At 45.1% G+C, this 24,543-nt stretch overlaps 1 long non-coding RNA gene across 1 annotated transcript; it reads left to right on the top strand.

Moving 5' to 3' along the window:
- The first annotated feature begins 1,691 nt into the window (after positions 1-1,691).
- Positions 1,692-23,677, top strand: LOC119224608 (uncharacterized). Its single transcript, XR_005121057.2, has 4 exons — positions 1,692-1,896; positions 2,850-2,955; positions 20,078-20,161; positions 22,848-23,677. It is a non-coding gene; the product is annotated as an uncharacterized LOC119224608 (long non-coding RNA).
- Positions 23,678-24,543: the final 866 nt, after the last annotated feature.

The raw sequence follows: 24,543 nt of genomic DNA, 5'->3' as shown, positions 1-24,543 counted from the left end.
AGCAGTGCAATATTAAAATATCAGATTCCCTTTGAGTTCAGGAGCTACATGACTATGGATCATGCTACTGCTCGGTGCTACTGGAGTCCAATTTGGGAACACAAAAACATAAGTCATTTTAGAAATTTGTCCAAATGACGGATTTCTTGTGAGAATTTGTCTCGCTGACTGATTTTTGTATTTTGATCGAAGCTGATTCATTGGTCCTATCCACAAACTATAAATAAGGACATGACATAGCCGCCATTACGTCAACTATTGGATTGTGGACTGAGATATTGAAGCCTGAAATTTGGCATTTTGTTTTTTGCAACCAGAAGTGACACGAGAGGGTTGAGCCAAGTACAACCAAGTGCAAAATGAGACGTTTTTAGGCAACCAAAATGTAGTGATGAACTATTATGAGCTGAAAACAGATTGAAAGGCTTACTCCCAGTGCGCATAACGCTGTGGTAGCAGCCTGTTAACCACAAGGTAGCAACGCTCTAAAGCATGCCCTGCTTTGTTGTCCATTTCCCCTGAACGGGATCATCATTTACAAAAGCAACATCATGCTGTAGTGACAAAGACTTGGACCAACTTATGTTCATGATGTCTACTAATTAATCAAGTGAAAAGTATGGTCACATTCTCAAATACTTTTTTTTACAGTTAATCTTCGGAAGTTGTTGCCTGGTTCTTACAAATCAAAAAACAAAAAACAATATTGTAAATTTGGTATCGATTAAGATGAAGAATCAGAATTAAGAGTCCACTCTTTCTTTCCGTTTTGCTGGAAGAAATATTTGCATTGAGATCTTGAGCCTCCGTCTAACTGTCTCTGTCTCTCTTCTTACCTACTCTGTCTGTCTGTCTGTCTCTCTTCCTGTATCTCTTTCTCCCTGACCAGTGTGAAGTGTAATTGAAGGAGCAGTCTTCACATGGCCCACAGGCATGGAGGGGACATTGTGTGCGCTGTGGCGGCAAATTGCTCTCCTTGGTCCTCCGAGCCCTATACTTCTCCTTCACTTCTCTCCTCCTCCTCCTCCTCCTCTTCTCTTCATACTCTGCCCATCCTTTCACTACTTTATAAGTCAGCCCTCTGTATTACTCCCCACTTCTCCCTTCTCTTATTATCCTCCCCGTATTGCTTTACTATTCCATCTTTGTCTGCAATCCATGAACAATTCTAAAATACTATATTATACAATGGTAAAATTGCAATGCATTTGCATTTATTGATGAGAGATGTTTCATTCATAAGCTACATGTTAACCAAGGCCTCTACAATTGCCTTTATGTGCTGTGAAATTGTAGAAAAACAACTATGTTTAATTTGCTGGGAACTCCACTCTTACGTGTGGCATCAGTGCAATGCAGCTTTGGAAAATTAATTGTTCACAAAGCATGAAACACAGACTGCATGCTGGTCTGTCATTCAAAGAGACAAACCAACAGGCCATGTCCAAATACGGTGCATGAGCACTGCTTGAGTAAAAATGCTGCAGTTGAGGCATCAATTGAGGGTGCAGGGGGAAGAAAGAGAGCACCGAGGAGAGTGAACACACACCCACCTGGGTTAGTGAAAGTGACAGAATGCTTGTGATAGGGGACGTGAGAAGTCTCCAATAGGGAAGAGCGATTTGAGCATCCTGCCTGGAGGGAAGTGCACAGAACAGGAGAGCGCCACAGAGAATGAGTGAGGGAGATAGACGGAGAAGAAAACCTGAGGGAGGGGAAGCGGGGAGACTGGAGAGTGGTATTCGGGCCGAGACGAAGAAGCGCATGCTTCATTAAGTGAGGAAGTAATCCTGGCTAATTAAGGCTCTCCATGACAGCACTGTCAGGGATGACTGATCCTTCAAATGGCACCTCCCTCCCCTGACTGACAGCCTGCCTGCTCTCACCGCTTTGAAGGTGAGAACTTTCTTACTTATTCCCTCAGCTTTTATTCTCTCCCGCCGTCGCCTCTCATCCCCAATTCAAAGTGTTTTTCTTTGTTTTTGTATCTCATTATCATTTTGTAGACAAGTGTAGGTGAGTGCAAAGCAGGGAGAAGTGTGTGATGGTTTGTGTGTGAATGTATGTGCCTGCATGTATGGTTTTCTTGCATACAGCGTGAAAATGTGCGTTTGTGTACCTTGTGTACAAGCATTTTAAAGTAGGGTGTAGTAATTGCTGCAGTACCTGATCCAAATACATGAGGAAATCAGTGGATAGAAGGCACAGGCCATTGATTGCTTGACTAATTAATCAGCTGCATTGGCTTCATGTAGATCCAGTCTTATTGAGTGGAGGCTTGGCGCGGGGTGCTTTATGAGCCCATAATGATTCCTCGGCCCACAGAGTCATGGACTCATCTGGCCTTTAGCACTGCTGTGGTAACGCCACACAATATAGAAGCTTATAACGCAGCCGTGCCTTGGCTAATAGTTCATCCTGTAAACTTTGATGTGATTAAAACCATCAATGCATCAACCAAAGTTATTCAGCTCTTATTTATAGGGTCGATTTTCGCAGTGGGGTGCTTTCTCTATGTGATCCATCGTGAGCAACAACTAGACTCCCCACAACCACATGTGTGCATTGACCCGTGCCATTCACAGAGGAGCTGTGTTGACAGTTAGTGTCCCCCCGCAGGAGAGCCCACATGAAACGGCAACCCGAGCTGAAACCAGAGAGAGCAGAGGTCATGGTGTATGACCCAGACGCCCAGACAGGGTAGTACCGTCCTGCCTGACATCAATCCTTTGCATGCCCCCCCCTGACCAGCTCGGTTTAGCCTAGCTCAGGTCAGCCTGTCCCAAACCGGGGGACTACAACAACCGCTTGTAAACATGCCTATAAAAGTCCTGTTTGTATTGCACCAGAAGGCAGCTCGCTCCCAACCCCCAGGAGCTCACGTCAACGCGCACTTGGAGATGACCGGCTATCTTGGGGCAGCGGCAATCTGAGTGTCACAACAGGTGTCCAATGGTATGTATTGCACAACGTCTGTGCCTATGTACTGTGGCATTGTCCTGGATTTTGTTCATCTCCAAGCATCTGTGAAAATGTGTAATGTGGTGTAGTGTCATGTTATGTTTTAAGCGTGCTAAAAGGAAGCAGTGGATGTCTGCGGTGCTGTGTGTTTATATGGCAAATAGCATATGAGCACATCCGTGTCTAATTGTGTGGATTTATATTTATCTGTTTTGTGCGAGCCTGTTGGTTTGCTTATAGTGTAAGAGTCCACGTTTCTTTGCTCTGGCTGCATTAACAAAGCTGGGCTCTAACAGCCCTTTTCAGGTTTTTCCCCCAGATTGCCAGCAACTCCTAAAATAGATGATTTAGCAGCAAGAAGCCTCTCCATCACATGCAGAGTTGGAGATAAAAGCCAACTTAAGAGATGGAAGTAAGTTATCAGTGTAGGGGATTGAGATGGCTTTATCCAGAACCTCCAACAGTGGGGAAATTAGAAAATACAAATCATAGTTAGTGATTTCTGTTTGGACTGTCTGCAGTACAGTAGACATTATAAAGTTGATATCACAAGGATGGTTTAAAAACAGCAGACCCTATTGCACATGGCCATATTGGATATGTTTAAATACCAGTGAGATGGCATATAAACAGGTACATCTACTTGCAAAATACTGCATCTTACCGCCTACCCGGCAGTGTCATCTCGCTGTGGGCTGTCATGATGTCGCTGCTGCTGCTGCTGAGATGGACAACAGTGGCTTTCTCCCATTCGATCCCATAAGCTCCCGCCATAATCTCCCTTGTTCCCTCGGGTTGCTGGACTGGAGTTAAAGCGGGAAGGCCCAGGCAGTTAAAGTTTACAGTGTCGTAAAAAGGTCTCACACGGGCCAGCTCTCTAAAGATAACGCTAAATACACAGTGATTACAGTGTATGGTCAGTGGGTTGGAACTTGAAACGGCAGATGGACACAAGGCTGATTTGCAGATTGTTGATGTAAAACTTACGTATGAATGAGCTTTTTGTGAGATCGAGTGTGACCGATTCCACATGTATCTGACACATTATTTTCTTAACACTACTTAACACATGCTGACTGAACCTGATTGTACAAGCAGGCATGCTACGAGCATGTAACTTATTGTCGCATATTATCATCATGCCTAGGACCCAGTGAACATTTGATTGACACCTGTGACTAACACAACTGTTGAAAAAAAAGCTTAGCACAGGACCACATGAGGCGTCTGTGGCTGCACATCAGCGAGTTTCCACTTTGCAACTCCCCATTGAGTCCTTGTGTTGGAGTGCACAAGAGAGAGGGGGAGAGATTGATTGTGTTTTAGAGTTAGTGAGCGCATAGGGCCATTTATAACACGGTCACAAGACACTAGTGCAGGGTTAGAACAGAGATGAGCTGCTGCTCTCAGAATAGTCCCTCGGAGGCCACGAGGCCCCCGCCACTGACCCTGGCCCGCATTCCACTTGGCAGACACACAGTTGTTGGGTGAAACACGGTTCCTGGGCTGGCAAGGGACATGATGACATGGAGGGGGGATGAAGTGATGCAATGTTGTCCAGTATTTATCGCTGACAACTGCACTCCAATTTGAATGGTCCTGTAAGGGGGATCTGAAAAGGTGAATTTTTTCTCTACCTCTATTTGCATCTGAGTAAAAGTTTCCCAAAAGTCTGTGGTTCCCTAAATCACTACTCCTTACATCAGCCCCCAACTTACATCCCACCCCTTAAACCATATAAATATCCCCTTGTTGCTTACAGGATGCATGCATGGAATAGCTTCCATTGGGAATATAAAGACATAAATACAGCAGGACAATTTGGAGTGGAGGTCAGGGGGGTCAGGGGAAGGTAAAGGTTATTGTGATGGTTTCAACCAACCATAGCTGACTATCAAATGCGTCAGGAAATGGAACCAGTGTGCCAAAATACATTTGGTGCCCTTGAAGTTGAGTAAATGATCTGAATCTCAAATCAGAAAGAAGCACCGGGAGAGAAAAGGATGAGGAAGCCTTGCAGTAGCCTGGGTCTGATGGATGAGACAAATTTTCATTAGCCTTTTTAAAACATCACTTATTAAATTTACCCACAGTAAACAGTAATCAGTCAGCGCACGTTTTCACACCTTTAAGCCAGACGGACGTCAGAGCCTTGGTCACTGGTGTTCGCCTTCTATACCAACAGTTTCCCAGCCAGTCTGGCAATTCCAACCATCAACACTTTGTTCACAAGCCAGCTTCTCTGACCTCTGGGCCACCACCGGCCCCCGAGCATGTGTTACAGACACTCGGTTTGGAGACTAGCTGTGTATATGGAGATCGAGCACTGATCTCGGTCTCCCCAGTGGAAATGTATGTAGTGGAATGGAAGAGTCGTATGGACTCTGTCTTTTATTTTCAACACCCTGCTCCCAGGTGGTGACAGCCCGGTGCTAAGTGTGGTAATAGCCAATTGATTTTGTTCTCTTTTTTTTGTTGGTGGCGAGACATAAATCAAAGTGTCTGTCAGGACCTTGATGTAGTTGGGAGGGTGTGTTTGTTTGTGTGTATGTGGTGTGTGTAAAATGGGGGTAGTGAGGGTTCTGTTTGGACTGGGATACTGTCAACAATTAATTCGGCCTCTAATCTGCAGGCCACAGCTTCCCTGACCCTCAGTCACAGTCCAATTGGGACAGCAGCCTAAAATGGCTAAAATCAACACATTAAATCCCTCTGATAGTTCCAATAGATTTTTACAGCCCCATTTCATGTCTTTAACAAACATTTAGTTGTTTTTCATACTATAATTATGGGTACAATCTATGTTTCTAATGTTGTTTTATAAATCAGATGCATCTTTTTCTAACACAAGCTTCATGTAATATCTTGAATCAACTTTTCCAAAAAATATTTCATAGGAGCTCCAAATCCCCAGTCCCCCTGCCTCAAGAATCCAAGACACAGGGAGAGAGGTGGGATCATAGAGAACACAGATGCAAGCAACACTGGAACCATGTTAATCCTTTTAATTTAATTATGGTAAATAGGGTCGGCGCTTCCTTCTAAACAAAACATAGCATACAGGAGTTCAGCAGGCAGTGGCAGGGGGAGCTTCAGATGTAGGCAGGCTACCCGGTGGGATGCCTGGTGGTCTCCTGGAATGCCTCCCAGCTCCCGAGACCCCTACTGAGTCCACCTCCTACCCCCCTCCCAAAGGCCATCCCTGGCCCAGCACTAGCCTGCGGGATAGGGTGGCAGGCCTGGACAATATGCCTGAGACAATGGGCTTTGAACCACACACATAGTAAGCCTATGTTGCCAGCTGCAGCCATTCCTATAGAGACCCAGTACGGGTGTGGAGGACGAGGCTGAGGAGCGCGTAGGACTGCGTTTTATGTGTCACGATTGAGCATTAAGCGGGGATCTGCCAAAGTGCTTTGCGGCCTAGCAAGCTCCTTCCTACCGAAATGGTTCTGTGCAGCAGTAACCTGCTAACCCAAGCCAGACTGACACCAGCACCTCCTCCACTATGAAAGAGAGTGTCTGTTCCCCGGGATGAACACAGGACAGAGAGGGGGGGCAGAGGGGGCTGAGAAAGGGAGTATGTTTTTGAAACAGTTAGACAATCTGTTTGGATTAGGCCCACTGCCGAAGAGACATGGAAATGATGGGCAGCCTGGACGAGGGGAGGAGAGGAAAAGAAGAGGGGGAGGAGGAGAGGAGGGAGGGAGGGAGGGAGACAGATGTAGAGGAAAAGTGGTGGTGGAGGGGTTTAGAGGCATGAGGGGGAGTTGAGGAGAAGGGTCGCAGGCTGGAATCTCAGGATCTAAGGCCCTCTTGGCTTGATGGTTCCCAGATGTTGAAGCCCCCCCCCCTTGCCCCTCCTTCCCTGCAGTGTTGCTCTGCTGTGGTGAATACACAGGAGCCCAGTTAGCCATGCAGGACAGATGGGTCCGTGGCTGTGTGGAGATGGGCCTCCTGTGGACCAGGGGAAATGGGAGGCGAGAGGCATCTCCTCCCAACAGCCACAGGCCAGAGGGGGTAGACCTGGCTGTGTTTTCTTATCCTCTCTACACCCCAGGCAATCTTCGAGGGTGAGGGATGTACATGTGGCTGTGTGCAGATGTGTATCTTGAGTCTTTGAATATATCCGTTTAAATTATCTGGGTTTTGCACAATGACCATAGGACCCTGCAAAAAGATTTACAATGATAATAGTGGTAAGTCGCAGTCTTCAGTGTGTATATCTACTGAGTGCTTCAGTTTCTACATTGCAAAAATGAAGGTGCCTGGTCAGACTGTAGCCAGTGCTGAAATTCTGGCGCTCCTAGATTTACAGCCCCTGGCTGCAGCCGACCATGTTTTAGCGTGACGGCGTGTTCTCGTCCACCTATCTGCTGAAACGCTTACTCTCCTTCAGCCCGGCTGCGCTTTGCCGCTACTGCCTCCGTCCTCGTCAAAAGCAGAAAGTGTTGGCGGCCGTATATTAGCAGGGAGTTGACTGGCCCCTGAAACACACATTTGTCAACGTATTAAAAGGTGTCAACACTCGAACAAAGGGTAGCGTTCTTGTCATATGCTCAGCTCAGAGGTGTCCTGTGTGGGCAGCTGCATTTATCCAAGCGTTCTTATCCCAACTTCGGGAGTCGAAGCCGGGTGGCTCAGATACAGTAAACCCCTCTAGTTAGAGAGGGCTTGAAAGACTGTTGTTTTACTTAATTGTGAATTGATGCTCAAGTGTTCACACATGAAACGCCGGTTTCGGGACTGAGGAGTTCCCTGTATCCTTATGGACTCTTTAAAACCCACAGCCACACGAAGGGAATAATTCACAGAAGCCCTCGCTTAATTTGTGGTCATGGTTGCCAGATATGGAGAGAGACATTCTATCTCCCTAGAGTGGGTTGGATATCATCCTCTGGATGTGGTGGGGGAAGGTATTTTTGGAGCATCTTATGGCTATTACAGGAGACCTGGGAATGGAAAAAAATGCTGTGTGTGTGTGTGTGTGTGTGTGTGTGTGGAGGGAACGATTTGGGGGAGATCTACGCTCAGGATTACACAGCTGGCCCATGTCACTCGTTGACCCTTTCCCCAACGTATCCTTCACAAAATAAAAAGTCTAGACTGCGCTCTGCGTCTCGCCACTTCGCAGAGATGGACAAAAAGGCATATGGAGAGAGAGGCAAGATAAACAAAGTGGTAACTTTCTCTTTTCCTTAAGGATTCAGTTCAAGAGACTGCCTCTTCAGGGCAAGACACGGTGTCTATTTAGGCCATCAATAAATAAAGAAAGTCAATAGCGCCACCAAAGCAATAGATATCCCACTATTACTTATTTAACTACACTCTGAATTATTTATTGTTTATTCCAAATGATCTTTTTTTTCAAGTGTACGCTTTCAGCTTGGGTATCCCATGTGAGCGCTACCAGCGGCAGATGATTTGGACAGCCAAGTTCAACTTGGACGAGTTTGTAAGGGGGGAACGAGCTGCTGCAGGGGGTTGGATGAAAAAAATTCTTGATGGTGTTACTGACATCAAAGAATCAGTACACCAAAGTCAACAGCCAAGTAGTATTAACACCCAATGAAAGACGGACACGGACAAATACTCTCTCTCAAACTCACTTACTCTCCATGCCTCACTCGCTCTGTTCCTGAAACACTCAGGGTCCGTGGAGAGAGATGAATTATGAGCCTAGTGGCTTTTTGAAGTCTGCTCGGCATCAACACCAATAAACACCAACCATGGCCCGCCTCCCCCGCTCCTAAATTAAGTACTTATTACCCCCAGTGTGACTTGGCCGTGTGGACCATGGCTACACTGCTCCTGTGCCGGGCTGAAGGCCCGGGGTGTGTAGAGGCAGTGAGAACAAGCGGAGCATATGTCCACTAATGGAATAAAGACCTCGGGTATTTTCAAGCTGAATGATGTACTGTGATGCATGGCGACCCCTGACAATTCACTGTGCGTGTCTTCCCCGCTGCCTGGAACACGTGTCCTAATGGATACGATAATGTTTGTTTGTTGAGAGTTTATCGTTTCCATACTTCTTCGCTGCGGCACACTTCAAATTAATCATCATCACTAAAATATTCTCATCACTAAAATATTCCCGGTGATAATTGAAACCACAATGCCTCTATTTGAGTTCTGGGTCAGTTATGCAAGATCACTTTCTGCAGAACTATAAACCAATAAAAGTAGCTGGCACATTTATAAAAATGAAACCAAGTACGAAAAGGTTTTGCCAGCTTAAAACAAAAGGATTGAGAAGTGTGCCAAAGTACACTGGAGAGAGAGAGTCAAGTTGTAAGAGTGAAGTTGAAGGAGTGCAGTCAGCTCTTTCTCTTGGAGTATGCTTTAAACTGGTGCCAAGGCCCTTTCTGGTCCCATTGCACTGCATCTGCCTCTAGGGAAAGTCGAGGTGCAGAGTCCACACCTCTCTTTGTCTAGTCTGCTCTCCTTTCCTCTCCTCTCATCTCCTCTCATCTTGCCTGACACACGACTGTCTGGCCGCCGCAGCAGGGAGATTGTATAATTCCAGTGCGTAAAACTGTCTTTTACAGCATTGTAAAGATTTACTATTGGAGTAAATAAAGGTGGGAGAACAGAGCTTTTAAATGGAACCCAATCAATATGTCAGAGGGAGCTGCAGCAGAGGACAGGGCCGTGTTTGACGCCACACACAGGCGGACGGTGCAGATCAGTGAGCAGTTCAACTAGGAAGACCAGGATGTACTCCATGTCTTAGCTCAGCAGAAAACGGACAAAGAAAACCTCAACATGATCGATAATTCTGGTATTTGGATGGAAAAATGCAACACAAAGCACAGTTAAAGTTGAAGGCCTCAGGTCAGGAACTTGTCAAAGAAGATAAGATCTAAAAATTGTATGGTATAATATATCACATTATCAAAGATTGATAATATCAATATTCATGCACACAAACACATGCTGGCATGAATTCAGCACTTAGCCCCCTAACGCGGACGCGCACATGCGCTAGTGTACAGAGAAATGCAGACATGCAATAAATTTCAAGCCCTGTGAAAGCAGGGTTGGCACTCTCTCGCTCTCCCTCACTCTCACACAGACACACACACACACACACACACACACACCAACACACACTCACACACAGCCCCTATGGACACTCACACATTCACAAAGCGACACCCCAGCCTCATGAGCAATAAATCGTACATCCCATCTAACAAGTTCATTTCCGGAGGCCAGAGAGGATGGGTCCTCTGACTTTGGAGTCAGCAGCCTTGTGAGGATCAATGGCAAGAGACGGAGAGCGAGGGGCAAGGAATCGAGCTGAGATACAAAAATCAATCAGCAATTTAATGGCTTTGGGAGGGGAAGGCGGGGAAAAGAGGGCAGGGGAGAATTCCACTGCTTTTTTACTTAAAAAAGCAACACTTTGATTTAACCCTTTGACATATAGTATACATCTCTCAGTTTTATTGAAGCTTTTCTCCATGACAAGAGCGGGTCCAATGGGAGCAGATCTATTTTCAGACTCAAGATCACACAACTGCTGGTTCTCTCCACAGTCTTAGATGAGATTTGAGAATTTTCATTGTCGAGCTTCAGCTTTTAACTACGTGCGTGCTTTATTCAAAGCTTCCACACAGCCATTATGTGCAATAAGGAGGGCGTCAGCAACTGAATGATTCAGATGAATCCGGTTTTTCTATCTGGTGCTTTGAGGTCAGGGCTGAACTGTTTGGGAGGTGTTTTGGGGCATTTTAGTGTTGATGGTCCTGGATGGAGGAACATCTCTGTGGAGGAAGTGGTTGATTTGAGGCTGGGTGTTGAGGAGGAACTCCTTTTGGTCAACGTCCGAGGCTTGGGAACTAGCAAGCTTTAGAGTGATAATATGACTGACAGCCTCGGGCTGCAGAATCGAAGAAATGGATCCTCCAAGGAGGAAAAAAAGCAAACATAGGTGTACTCCTCAAATCCGCTTGGCTGGAGGAAGGGACTTAAAAGGAAGGGAGTTAGTTAACAGAAAAGTGTTGCAGTCTTTCTGTGAATGCCTTTATTGTCTTTATTTAGCAATGGTGGGTGTGTGACTTTCCAATAAGTAAAATATATAATAACAATGAAAGCCTAAAATGAGTACAGTTTGTATATAATACAGAAGGATTTTTTTTTGCATACTCAAAACTGTGGTTGTTTACCCGAGCTATTGTTGATGTATGTAAAATATTGTACATGTGTGATGTGCATTTGTGTGTCCACATGCACATATTTAGTAGTGTCTGTGTGTGAGTGTGTGTGTGTGTGTGTGTGTGTGTGTGTGTGTGTGAGAGTGCTAGATTGGTGGGGCGTAACAGGCTGATTCCTGCAGAACTCAGGCATTGCTGAAACTTAGCAACGGGAGTCAGGGGGGCCTCCTTCCCCAGAGAGGCTGGCTGCTGAGCCACATTCATTACCAAACCAGAAACTTGGGCTAGATTAAAAATTCATGCTGTTTACAAAAACAAAAGCCCCCCTCATCCCCCAGCCTTTAGAAGAATATGAACCCTCCTGAACAATGGCTCCACCAAACCGTGAGCAGATCGCTCACATCTCTAAGGAGACCAGCGATTCTGTGTCACTGTGTTTACTACAGCAGGGAGTGAAAACAGCTTAGGGGCACTGGATTAAGGACACGATTCCCTCAAAGTCTTGTGCCTCCTTGTGCTGTTTACACTCATAATAAAGGAGCATATTCTCTCAATGTGCCGAATACGTGCGTGGAGGTGCCAGTGCGGTTTCCTTGCAACGAGCTGGATTGCGTGCCGAGTGGGTGACCGTGCCTCCGCTCGGCTCACTGACAATTGACTGTGCTGTTGGCTGATTTGTTGGCAAAAGGGTCTTGCTTATGAGCTGTATTCAGTGTTAATTAGCCCACTCCGCAGCGATCAGTATATCAGGTTCCTGGGCTGACATCTGATTGCATTGTCTCTGGGGGAGGCGGGGCGGGGCTTCACCAATGGGGGAGCACCACACACATTGGGTACACACACAAATTCCTTTCACTAGATCACACACGTATACCTATGGACATACCTAAAAAAAACGTACAGCCCCTCGTTCATGCGCCCGAAAATACAATGTTGAGAGGCACTGCTTGAAAGGGATATGAAAGGGCAAAGCACAGGGGTGCATAGCCATGGGGGGTCACATGAACAGCCACCCCGCCATTCCTTTAATGCCACACCAAACAGGTGCAAGGTCAAACCGCTACGGCAATAATAGATGCTCCTCATCCTTCTCAGAAATAGTTCTCTCATCGCTGCTAAATGTTTAACTAAGATTGTGTGCTGTTTGTATTAACGTGACGTGGGTGGGGTGAGAGGCCATGTGTGCAAAGGTCAGGGAGATCTTCTCTGTGTGTGCCCGGCCCTGACCTTTGACCTGTCTTTTCCACCAGAGTCCAGAAAACTGCAGAGGGGCTGACAGCACATTGTTGCACTAGCTTGGCCTGTTTAGCTGAAGTTTTCTGTTATTTCTGCTTGAAAACAATTGTGTGCTTCAATTTACCCTTTCAAATTCTAGCAGTTAGAAATACTTGTCACTGCAGCTCTCTTTGTTGTTCTTTGTTCCTAGAATGGATAATATGGTGTTATTTCAACAGGACACTGTGTTCTAATAACTCAAACGCTATTCCTGACGGGCTTTGGCTCATGAGCCTAGAGTGACATTGCGTAGAGGAGGATCGCCCCCCCCCCCCTCTCGGATCCACGGTCAGCCGTGTCATGTTTCTGTGGGCTGCTCTCTTGGGGGCCTGGTTCAGGTTTCCGCGTGGAGTTCAAAAACTGCCATCTCCCAGCCCTGGCATCCAAATGCAACAGTGGCTGAGTGACAGGACACTACCTTTGACTGTCATGTGCTATACAGCACTGAGCCTCGCATCACGGGGCTGTCATCGGGGGTAGCACATTTACTGAAATAGAGGTCCGCTGGAAGAAGAGTGAGTGAGTGTGTGGAGCACACAATCGTTCATTGTGGTCGTTATTTCATTATAAATCCGCTAGCTAGTATTAGCAGCATTGATTCTATTCATAATTCAGCTGGTACTGTGCTACACTACATGCATTTAGATTCTCTCCAAAGTATCAACAGTGACATCACAGTGGATCAAGTTTTGCATAATTAATACGTACATATACCTCTCCTGTACTGTTATCTTTGCATGCCACTTTGCATACTACAGATAATGTTAAGACAACATCTGACTCCTGCAATCAATGATGCAGTTGGCCAAGAGTGTGGTGCATCATAAAAGTGTACTGCAGACCTGGGAAAGGCTATTGTTTTAAATGACCTCATTGTAACATGTGAATTCACGCTGCTGACAAGGAATGAGCATCAGTGCTGTCATGTGCATCATGTGCCTTAGGCAAAAGCAAACAACTCATTGAAGTCCTTGAAATTCACTGTATTTGGGAAGACTTAATTAAAGCCCCAGGTTTGTTTTACAGAGTAATAGAAGGAAAATATTTTACAAAGCAATCGGTGTTTGTGTAAATACAATTGATGGTTAAAGAGCGGCCTGCGTTTAGCTACGCTTGTCTCTAGTCACATTTAGCTACTTGATGCAGTGGGTTGTGGGTGGAGACCCAATATGTGGACATGGGTCCTCTCTCATTAGATGTAAAACAAAAGGTTCCCCTGGCAGCAGCTGCAGCACCATGACGGCTCATCCAAATTCAGTCTTCAAGAGACACAGGAGAGGCCACTTGATAGCAGCGACTGGATTAAACCGGAGGAATACGATCCTGATGCTAAGCAGGTAAATGCAAGAGAATGGGCTGGCCTCTTCTTCACAGAGGAAAGAGCAATTGGCTTTTGTGTTTGTGAATCAAGCCGAGATCATTCTATGAATACTGTCCTCGCTTGGCTCTCTGCGGGATTGAAATACCAACTATCTCTCCATTCCATCCCTCGTTGCGCTCAGCCCTTTTTGCCATTGCTCCCTAAATGCAAGGCCTTAACTTACACAACTTGAAAGGAGAGACAACACACAATTTTACAGTTGTGTGCACACAAACAAATAGGGCGATATTGATTGGAGCCACGGCTGCATTCACACTGATGCTCCTCTCAATAGATCAGTCATGCTCTTGCCGCTTGCCCTGCTGCAGACCTGCAGTTTAACACCGCTGGCCTTCTCCAAAGGACACATTTAATCCACCTGACACCTAACCAGCACCACTAACGGCACATGCATTGCACACAGCGCTCCTCAGAGCATGAACTACCTATGCAAATCTGAATGGGTTTGTTCCATTGTTAATATTACAATAACATCATTTTATTAATCTTTATAGGGACATTGGTTCTTCACTTGCGAAATGTGCTCAGTTATGTAACAGAAAGTCTCAAGATGGGACCTAAACAGTAAATACAGATGAATACCATTAAAGTAAAAAAAAACACATAAAACATGCTTAATTCAATTTAAATAATGTTACTTTTACTTTAGGAACAGCATCCCAACTTGTAAACACTTCACTGTTAATTTACAAGTGGTGTTATTCTGTCTTTTCAAAAATGTGTTTATGTTGTCACATTTAGGGCACTTTGAATAAACCCTCCTTCAGACCTCAAGCCTCGCTAGTCACACCTACTTATGATCCAAAAGACACATTGTCAGTCAGAAAGTGTTGGAGTGGGCGTTTGCAACAGTCCTGATTCACGCTGCCACCAACCCACAGATTGGCTGACGCCTCTGAGGGAGTGCGAGCTGAATCATAACGTGACTCTTTCCGCTGCAAAAGGCCCAGGAGCATCCTTCATCCTTCCTCTGCCTGGTCCTGAGGGTGGACTTAGTGGATTTACAGAATGTCAACCAGAAATGGCGTTGCACGCGCGCCGCATGTTTTGACGCTCTTATATATGCTCGCGCGCTTTTGAGAAAGAAAGAAAGAAAGACAGATTATAAACATATGTGTGATATTTTACATAAAGAACGATACATTTGATTTAATTTCTATTTCCTAAGGATGTTTCCCCCATTTTTTCCTAAATGATCTAATCACCCCCCCCCCCCTCCTCACAGCCCCTGACTCTCCCTCCCACCTGCGCAGTTCCCATAGAAGTTGTCTGCGGCTGCATCTGTTGCCTGCGTGGCTTGTCTGTGGATTAATAATTCATTAAGCAGGCTAACGCCCCTGTCAGGGGCCGTTTTACACACACACACGCACACACACCCAGAGACACACACACACACACACACAAAGATTTCTTCTGCATGTGTACAAATACATGCATGCTCACATACATTTGGATTTATGAGCATGTGCAAGTAATCTCACACTTTGAGAGACAAAGAAAAGAAAACGCACAGAAGACTGAATAGACTGGAACAAATAATCTACAATGACTGAGTAATGAAGCCGGAGTGCATAAAGGTTCCCCACAGAAATGAGCCCTACTGGTGGTCGATCAATCAATCAATCAATCAATCAATCAAACCTTGAAAACATCCCATCGGAAACCCTCAAGTGATGGCACGTCTTGATCTGTCGCCACAGTTTATCAAAAGCAGCCATATACGTATATATATATATATATATATATGTGTGTGTATGTTTAGAACGGCAATGTAATGTGTATCTGGTCTACATTATTTGAAGCAGAAGTCAGCCCAATGATTTAATATTATGGAGCATTGCAGTAAATAACATCAGTCACCACTTGGGCATCTCCTCTCCATGAACTGACAAAATGATGTACAGCGGAGAAAAATTATGTATTTGTTGACCAAAAACTAAACTACGGGATCTCAGACCAAAGGCGATTGAGCAGAAGCAGGGGAAGAGTTTGACTGTCAAAGAACTTTAATGTTCAACAAACATTCATTTCCCTGAAAGTGAGCCGCTTCTCTCTCTTGGAGCGCAAACACAAGAAAGCACACATTGTCTTATAGCCCCATGCACACACTGCGCACACATGCGCGCACACTCACTGGCACACGCATCCTCACACGTGTGCGCACACAGACACAAACTCAAAATCCTGTGCTGCTCTGCCAACTGCATGACACCTGCACTGTAACACCAAGGTGTTTACAGGAAACGCCATCCCAGCAGCGCTTGTGTTTTCCTGTTAAGGCCCTGAGGGGAATCGAGTCCAGCTCACTCTGCAGCGGCCCTGTATGTGTCTGCTCATGTAGGACATGCTCCGTACATGCACGCACAGCCACCATCTCATGCCTGAGTGAGTCTGCTGGCGGGCCCTGGGCTGGGGAGGGCTGTGGAGCGCGGCCTGTATGGGCAGGAACGAGTTAAAGCTCCGCATTCCTTGACTTTAGAGGCTGTAACTTATATTGGAATTCATCATCACTGCAGGAGTTTGAGGTTGAGCGCAGAGTCGGTGTTTGCATCTGGAGCAGTCTGTGTTTACATCCCTCTCAGACAAAAGCATATACAAGCATTCTGCCTCACAGACATTCATTGACACTTGCATGCAGGCCGCTTTGCACACTTAAAAAAAAAAAAAAAGCAGGGATGTGTCATGTTATCGCTCACCTGTACTTCTCAGAGGTTTTTTAATCTCTTGGATTAGTGGTAAAGATCATTACTGTAATGCCTACTCTATGATTTCTGGGATATGCTAAGAGAACCTGTCAGTAGGCTGTTTACTTTGTTTAACTGTATTTTGAACAGGGTCAGTCAGGACCTCATAAAGGCATTTTGGGGTAAATTCTGTTTCTGTAGAGAAAATATTGAAGATTTTTTTTCTTCATTTAAGAAATATCAAAGTTGAAATTAGTTTAAACAGACCTCATCCTTTTCAAATAAAACGGAAATTAACTAACTTAATAAATAACGAAATTATGAAATATTAAATAAATGAGCCTTATCTAAAACAAAAGAAAGAAATCATGAGAAGAATGAATATATATTAAGCAGTGAGGGAATCTGAATTCACATCTATCAAATTGATCTCTATAAGGTAATGCACATTGAACCCACATCTATTATGCTTATCTTTAACTCTAATGCAGATTACCGCTCAAACAACATGTGAATGTACATTAAATGTTCACAAAGTAATGGTTAATTACCGTAGAAGTGATCAATATAAGCGGTTTTCAGTGGTGATTCACAATCAAACTTTTTCAATCCTAGGTATGATATATGAGTTTTGAGCTCTGAGACCATTTGATGATATTTCAGTTAGTTAGAGTCAGAGTGTCGGAGCAATACCTGAAACCGGTACGGTCTTTGTGCCTGTCTAGTTTCCACTATAGTGAAAACTATAAGTGAAAACCTTTTGTAAAAAGTAAAAGCACATCACAGGCCTGGGAAACAAATCAATATAAACATCTGAATCGCAATCATTTCCAAAAATGTTGGAATATTCTTTCCATGCTAACTTGTCCTTTTCTATTGTTAAAACGTGCCTGTAAAACAACATTCCCCCTCACCCAAACTGCCCATTCCGAATGGTGTCACCATGTTTCTTTGTGCTGGTCTGAGGCTTCCCATAAATATCCCGCTCTTGCTTGTGGTGTCTGAATTTTCTATTTGCATAGCTTTTAACACAGCATTGAGGTAGTGTGAGTCGTGCCTCAAATGGCAGTAGGGAAGAGGAGCAGGGTTAACAAGTGCATGGCAACAGCCCAGAGTGCAGAGCTTGTCACTCACAGTCAGGGAACCGCAGGTTCTTCAGTAGCCTACGAAGTGTCAAGGTGATGTGGAATGCCACTTTCAGGTTTTAGGAGCTCTGAAGGCCAGAAGTTTCGTAAATCTTTCCCCTCTTCTGCCTCTACATTCCTCGCCAGTGTGGTAGAGTGGGAGAGTTGTTGCACACACATGCGCTGGGTTGTATCTGGATTTCATCACCACCGAATAATCCTGCCCCCAGTTAACTCTCATAGAGGTAAGTGAGGCAAGAGCTCTTTAAAGAAAGAGCTGTCGCAATCAGTGTTTAAATACTGATCCTTAAAGGAAATGACAAGGGGTTGTGGTACATCAAAACCACCAGAGCCCTTTTAAAATGAGAGCTAAAGTCACTGGTTTACCTCCAAGTCTTTACCCAGCCGTTCTGTGGTTGATTGTGATTTGCGTGTACACACCGTTTCCAAGGAGACTTCATGTGGCTACTTGGATGGTCCAGCTCACTGGTTAGCAGATCTTGACCGGTGATCCTGTTAGGTTCAATTTTAGCTTTTGTCCTATTTTAACATTTTGTAAGTGAGTAGAGGTTCAGATATGTTCATTAGAATGGAAAAACACAGCCAAAAGCTCCTGTTTCCTCCTTTTGACCGATTCAAATGCGGACCGAAAAAACAGAGAGGTTTTCTGTTGTTTGATTCTTGGGGTTATTTCAATGTGGAACGACGGGCTAATAAGAGAAAGACAAAAATATTGATAAATATTCCCTGCAATGTATGATTGTCGAGGCCTGTTCGTTTATTGCCTCAGCACCCTCCCCTTATCCCCACCTCAACCCCCCACATTACAGCCATTTACCTAATTGGATGAAACGATTCCTGGATGTAAGCCAAAGGGGTTTTATATTTCATGTTTGCGATTCGGATGTTTGATTATAAGCTCTCTTTGATAATTACTCCCAGTTTGCTACCAGCCAGCCGGGCTCACTCCCTTTATCGCTTCCTCGCCTTGCTGTGAGCAGCAGTTGTGTGTGCCCAAAATCAGCCACCGGGCTGTAAAAGGTACCCCAGCATGCCTTCCGGGCCCGACATCATAGGCGTGCTTCGTGCCCAGTTTACTGAGGCTAATTATCCCTAATTCGAGGTAATGGCGTGATCAAGTGGGTGCTATTATCACAGATCCCCACTCACCCGCCTCTTGGTAACTGCTAGTCCTTCAAAGGTTAGCATACCCTAGCTTTGCTTGCGCTTCTGCTGATTGGTCTCCTGTTTCCACTTCCTCCACATTAACACATTCCATCTTTTATCCCCCGTCCCTTGCCTCCGACCGCTCTGCACCCGCGTGCATCTGAGGCACAGTTAATGCAGAGAGAGACTTCGTGATTATAAGTGAGAGAGATAGCTAGCCTCACCTGCGCCGGCCCTGAGGGGGTCCTTGAAGCTGATGCGGTTATCAGTGCGCTGAGAGGGAAGGAGACATAATCCATTCTGTGGCACATGGGGGTCTTTCATCGACCTTCGCCGCCCTGAAAGAGTCTTTCCTGCAGGTCTAACCCACGGCTGCGATACGGCCAGTCCTTACCAACCCTCCAGCCCTGCTGATAGGGACCGGCTCTATTAGGTCTGCATGCTTGAGCTCATGTCAGTTATGGAGCCTCTTTACCCAGAGGGCATTAGTTGGCAATTCTGGAAGGTAAAAACCCCAAGGACATGTGGAAAAGTTGGGAAATATTATTACTTTGGCACACTTTCTCGGTGAGCTGCTGGAAAGCGCACAAGCAGTTCTTTCCTCATCACGCTTGCTTCGACCGAAACCGTTTCTGCACTTTTTCTTTAAAAGGACGGAAAGGTTTGTATTAATTGTGTCCTTTTTCGTTTTTAGACTTGAACTGTGGACCTTTGTACGATTTTACTCATTTTTTGAATGAGAGAAAATAACGGATGTTGGAATTGTTTTAGCTCAACTTTTAGGATGAATTGAACAAATTTAACGTTTTTTTTTGTACCTCACCTTCACAAATGCATGCATATCTGCGCGCACACACACACACACGTGTAAACAAACATGCACGTACACACACACACACACACTTTCAGCACCAATAATTACCATTGTTCTAATCCTTTTATTTTATTTCCCTCCCCATCGTTGCCCGCTCTTTGGCAGAATCTATGCAAATGTAGTAAGTAATGAGCAGAAAAAGGATTCCAGAAAAAGGGGGAAGGAGAGAGGCAGAGGGAGAGACAGAGGGAGACAATTTCTATGCCTCTGAACAATCAAAAGAGTAGCACACCCCCATTCTTTGTACTTTCCTTTGGCATGTGAGCATATGTGTGTGCGTGCGTTCGTTTGTGTGTGTGTGTGTGTGTGTGTGTGTGTGAGGTGTGTTGGTGGGTGGGAAGTGAAGGAGTTGGTGGGGGGGGGGGATGTTGCTGTCATGTGTCTGACAGATATTGAAGATAATTGTCCGCTTTCTTCGTCTTGCCTGTGTAATTCCACTGCTGCTGCAGCTTCAACAACACTCACCTGGGCAGAAGAGGAGGATAAGGCCGGATGCAAGAGGGAGTAACGAAGAGTGGGGGTAGGTGTGTTTGGTAAGAGGAAGAGGAGTACACTCGAGTTTCTGCTCTTATTGAAATCTATTTCATAATCAGGGCAGATTCATTTGGGTTTTTTTTCCCATTGAAGGCGTTCTGCCTCACAGAATTCTACTTGCATGATGGAAGAAGAGCCAGTTTGGACTGCAAACATACAGTATAAACATACGGTGTCCCTAAAACGTGTACCTAGTCTATGTGTCCCTCTGCAAACAAAAAAAGACACGTGGAGACCAAAGGTGCAGAGCAGGTGTCCTATTCCGTGGAATACATTTGAATGACAAAAACCCAATAGAGGATTACTCAAGCATCTCCAACCCTGGATGGAGGGCATATGCTCTTAATGAGATGTATGGATTCAGATTTCCAGACCAGCTCCTGGCTACGCATGGAAGCTCTGCACTGGTAAAACGTGCATCCTCTGGGACCTAAAGATTCCTGCGGGTTTGTGTCTTGGAAGTTCCTCAGCATTGTTTACGATTCACTACAAGACTTTACCTTCACTGCACAACACCTATTATGAGGGGTAGCTAAACTAAGTCCTGAAGGAAAAGTTCTAAACAGAGAAATCAAATGAGAGTGGAACAGACATTGTGTCTGTCGCAAGCTCACTTCAGTAACGACTACAACGAGCAATGGCATGAAAACAATGCAAATCAACGAGAGCCAGAGTATTTGATTAAGGTTTAAGAACTCAATGCTCCATCTTGTCACATTAGAATGGACATTGATTACGCAAAGATGAGTGCTAACTTTGTTTGGCTTTATTTTATAAACCACACAGACTAGATTAGCAAACAATCTGCAAAATTAAACAAGTGACCTATGAACCTATCAGCATCTTTTCGTCGTGTACGGTGTAAATCTGTCTGCTGCAACAGCTGATTGAAACAAGTCGAGAATCATTGTTGGTACCAAATGGAGGAAATGGCAGAGAAAGAAATAGAAGTTGAACTCAGTTGTAGGTAAGCTGGGGAATGAAGAAGGCGGACTCTTGCTTCTCCTTCTTTCAGCCCAGACTTCTTCAGTCCTTCCACTGACCCCTCCTCTTTGAGGCAATGCTGAAAACACTGGAATTTGGAGCCAAGTGAAACAATGGTGGGTCCCATTGGTAAGCAGTGTCTAGAAGGACTGGGCCGGCCTCCAAGCCTGTAGTCAATGGAAACACTGGTGGAGGCTGGGATAATAGTAGGCTTTAACAGGAGCAGCGCCCCTTCCCCTGCAGCCACATGTACACAGTGACCCGTGCACGCACGGACACACACACACGGGCACACACACGGACACACACACGGACACACACACGGACACTACAACATGGGCCCGGCTGCTCATCATTGATTCTTACTCTGTGTAGCCGAGTTATGATGCAACACCATGAGTAGAGGCGTATTTGTTGGTCATATTCAGACTGTCCTTAGTCCTTAGCGATGATAATGCACTTTGTTCTGTAATCACAACCAAAAGGTGAGCTCACCTGTCCACGGTGAGGTCACACTGTGACCTCAGGGCTGTATGAGGACGCTGTGCTGTTTGACCGAGACTCCATTCAATCAATGGGCTGCAAGTTCATCCTCTAATTACTGCAGTGGGTGCCCTCGCCTTCTCTATGCAACTTATCAATAACACACTTCCCTTTCTTCCCCGGGAGCCATAAATCTTTGGTGCTGAGCCTCCTTCAGTCTCCAAGTAAACGGCCTAGAGGAAGCCTGGACACATGTGTTAACAATCGTTGACAGGCGCCCCCCTCCTCCTCCCCCCTCTCACCCACCCACCCTCCGCCCTCCCTGGTACAGGCCGTTGGAGAAGGGAACGTGTTTACAATTTCTTGTTGATTCTCTGTTTCAACGGCATTGCTGTTTCTTTCCGTAGGTCTTGTTTCTCTCTGTTCTGTTTCTTGCTTCCTACCTGTGTTACTTCTTTCCCACTCCATCTTACTCTCTGTATCCTCCGCTCTGTGCCTCCTTCTGTCTCGATGTGGTCCTTTTCCGTGCTTTCCCTCTATCGTTCTCTGGCTCTCTTTAACTTCCACAGGGTCGGCTAGGATTATGTGTTGAGAAGGGGGTGGGGGTGGGGGGGGGGGGGTAACCTGTAGGCTATGGATAAGTGATCTGGAAGATGCAAAAGCTTTGTCATTGATAGAGTTCAGGTGGGAGGGAGAGTATGAGGTGCCTCATGGAGCTGTTAGATTTATTTTGATGTGATAGGTGGGTGTCAGGGTGGGGAATGACTCATTGGTTGAAAAGAGGACGATCCACTCAGTAAAAAATGCTCATCATTCAAATACAGACAAAATAAGCATGATATTCATTATAGCCTCAGCAACAAAAGGAATTACAAGTTCCTAATCTCGATGCATGGGTAATGCTCGTGGGTCCTCCTACTGTGTGGAAGCTGAAAAATGAACGATGACAACCTGTGTTCTAAAGATAGTGAGAAAGGAGAGTAATAGTTGATGCGAGGGAGTAGAGAACTGGCTGAAAAAGGCTTCCTCTCGTGTCTTTTATCTCGAAGGTGCAGATCCAGAGAATTGTCATAGAGAAAAAGGCCTTGTCATGACACTGCTGTGCATTCTATGCATGCGCATTGGTGCACAGAAGCCTGCGTGCAGGCGGACTTCTAAACACCATTATTTTAGCTGACATTTCCCTTTATTGTCCTTTCCTGTTCCTCTTCTACATAGATTGAGACTGCGGCAAACAATGAGCTTGTGCAGGTTGAGCAGTTCCAGCATCCAGCGATGCTCCCCGGACACATCCCAGCGCTCTGTTCTACAGCTGAGAGCTCCAATGGCTTTGAACCCAAACAGGGTGTGGCAATCCCATTACCTGCTTGTCTTCTGCTGTCTGCTTACTGGAGCACGGTGGAGGAGCAGGTCTTTGAATGGACAGGTGGAGCTGTAGGCAAGTTGACATTCAGAGGCACAACATAAATTGCTGTCTTATCATTGAAATTACAACAGCGTGGTTCAATTTCACAGCAGAGGGAGGAGGGTGCAGACAATGGAGGTCAAACAATGGACACAGAATGAATCATTTATGTACTTGTGTGCTCAAACTTTTCTGCAGAGCTACGTAATTTATTGTTGAGAAAAAAATTGTGATGGATAAACACATCCATTCGAATCCTGTTAAAAATTATTGAAAGGTGCTGCAATGTCCAATAGAATTCTTTTGTTTTTAGTTAATTTAGTTTACACACACATGTACTGAGCATAATGTCTAGTAGGACCAACAATTCTCCTTAAGAGGGAGTTTAATACTGTTAAGTAATCTTTCATGTAATGGATTTTGTTATATGTTGTTGTTGGCAATAATAACAACAAGATCCCGTTTTAATAAAGAAAAAAAGATGTCCGCATTACACTCTAATATTTTCCTGTTTCTTACCCAATAAAAATGTACAATATTTTTCCCCTGTAAGATGATAGTCTGCAGAGCTCGGTTGTTTTGTAGATGGTGTCCTACTGTTGTAGCAACCCTGGTGAGTCTATTTGAAAAAATAAAAATAAAACCTTGAACAAACATTAAGCTGTTTGTGTGCGTGTCTAGTGTATGTGTGCATGCGTGTGTGTGTGTGTGTGTGCATGCTGGCGTGCAAGGATACACTATATATGTGTTTGCATGCTCCAGCAATGTGCAACGCATTAAGTCCTGGCAGTCCATCCACATACATAAGCTTGATTCATACATACAGTAGTGCTCCAAAAGGCTGGTTTTCTTTCCAGCAGTTGCCAAAGATGACTCACTTTAGCAGTCAGTATACTTTCTTCGAAGGGACTCTTAGTGTGCTTTTTAGACTAAGAGAACGGCAGAGCCAGTGGTCAGTGACAGCAGATACATCTCGACAGTGAGCCTCTGCTTTTCAAATACCGTTTCCTGCCTAGTTTTTGAACCAGAGCGTCTCGAGAATTTGCCCAGAATCTTTTATTCCTGTTGTTGTGGTGGCTGATGATGGCAGTGTGTGGATGTGTGTGGGAGAGAGGAGGTGAGTGTAGACTTGGCAAGGGGCCTTAGTCCCCACTGTTCAGTGCGCCTCATGCCAAGATTCCTTTTAATTAGACTGATCAAGTGTTTAGTGGGAACCGGACCCACGCTGCATGCAACTAACACATCCTCAAACACAACTCCCACTACCCCTCTGCATCCTTTTATCTTTCTCATGTTTCATCTCTTTTTATTATCACATTAGAGACACTTGCTACATTTTCCCTCACTGTCTGCCAGCAATTTTTTTAGCTGCAAAGAATTAAGATATCACGTTAACACTGCTTTTGTTTCCATTGAATGATCAACAGAAGAATTACTGTTTGCACGTATTGCATTCCCAAACTATCTGATTTCCCTCCCCACATATGAGAGCACACTTTGATCGGATTT

Source organism: Pungitius pungitius, chromosome 5, assembly GCF_949316345.1.
Source record: "Pungitius pungitius chromosome 5, fPunPun2.1, whole genome shotgun sequence".
Taxonomy (NCBI): Eukaryota; Metazoa; Chordata; class Actinopteri; order Perciformes; family Gasterosteidae; genus Pungitius; species Pungitius pungitius.
This window is presented reverse-complemented; position numbering and strand designations above follow the sequence as displayed.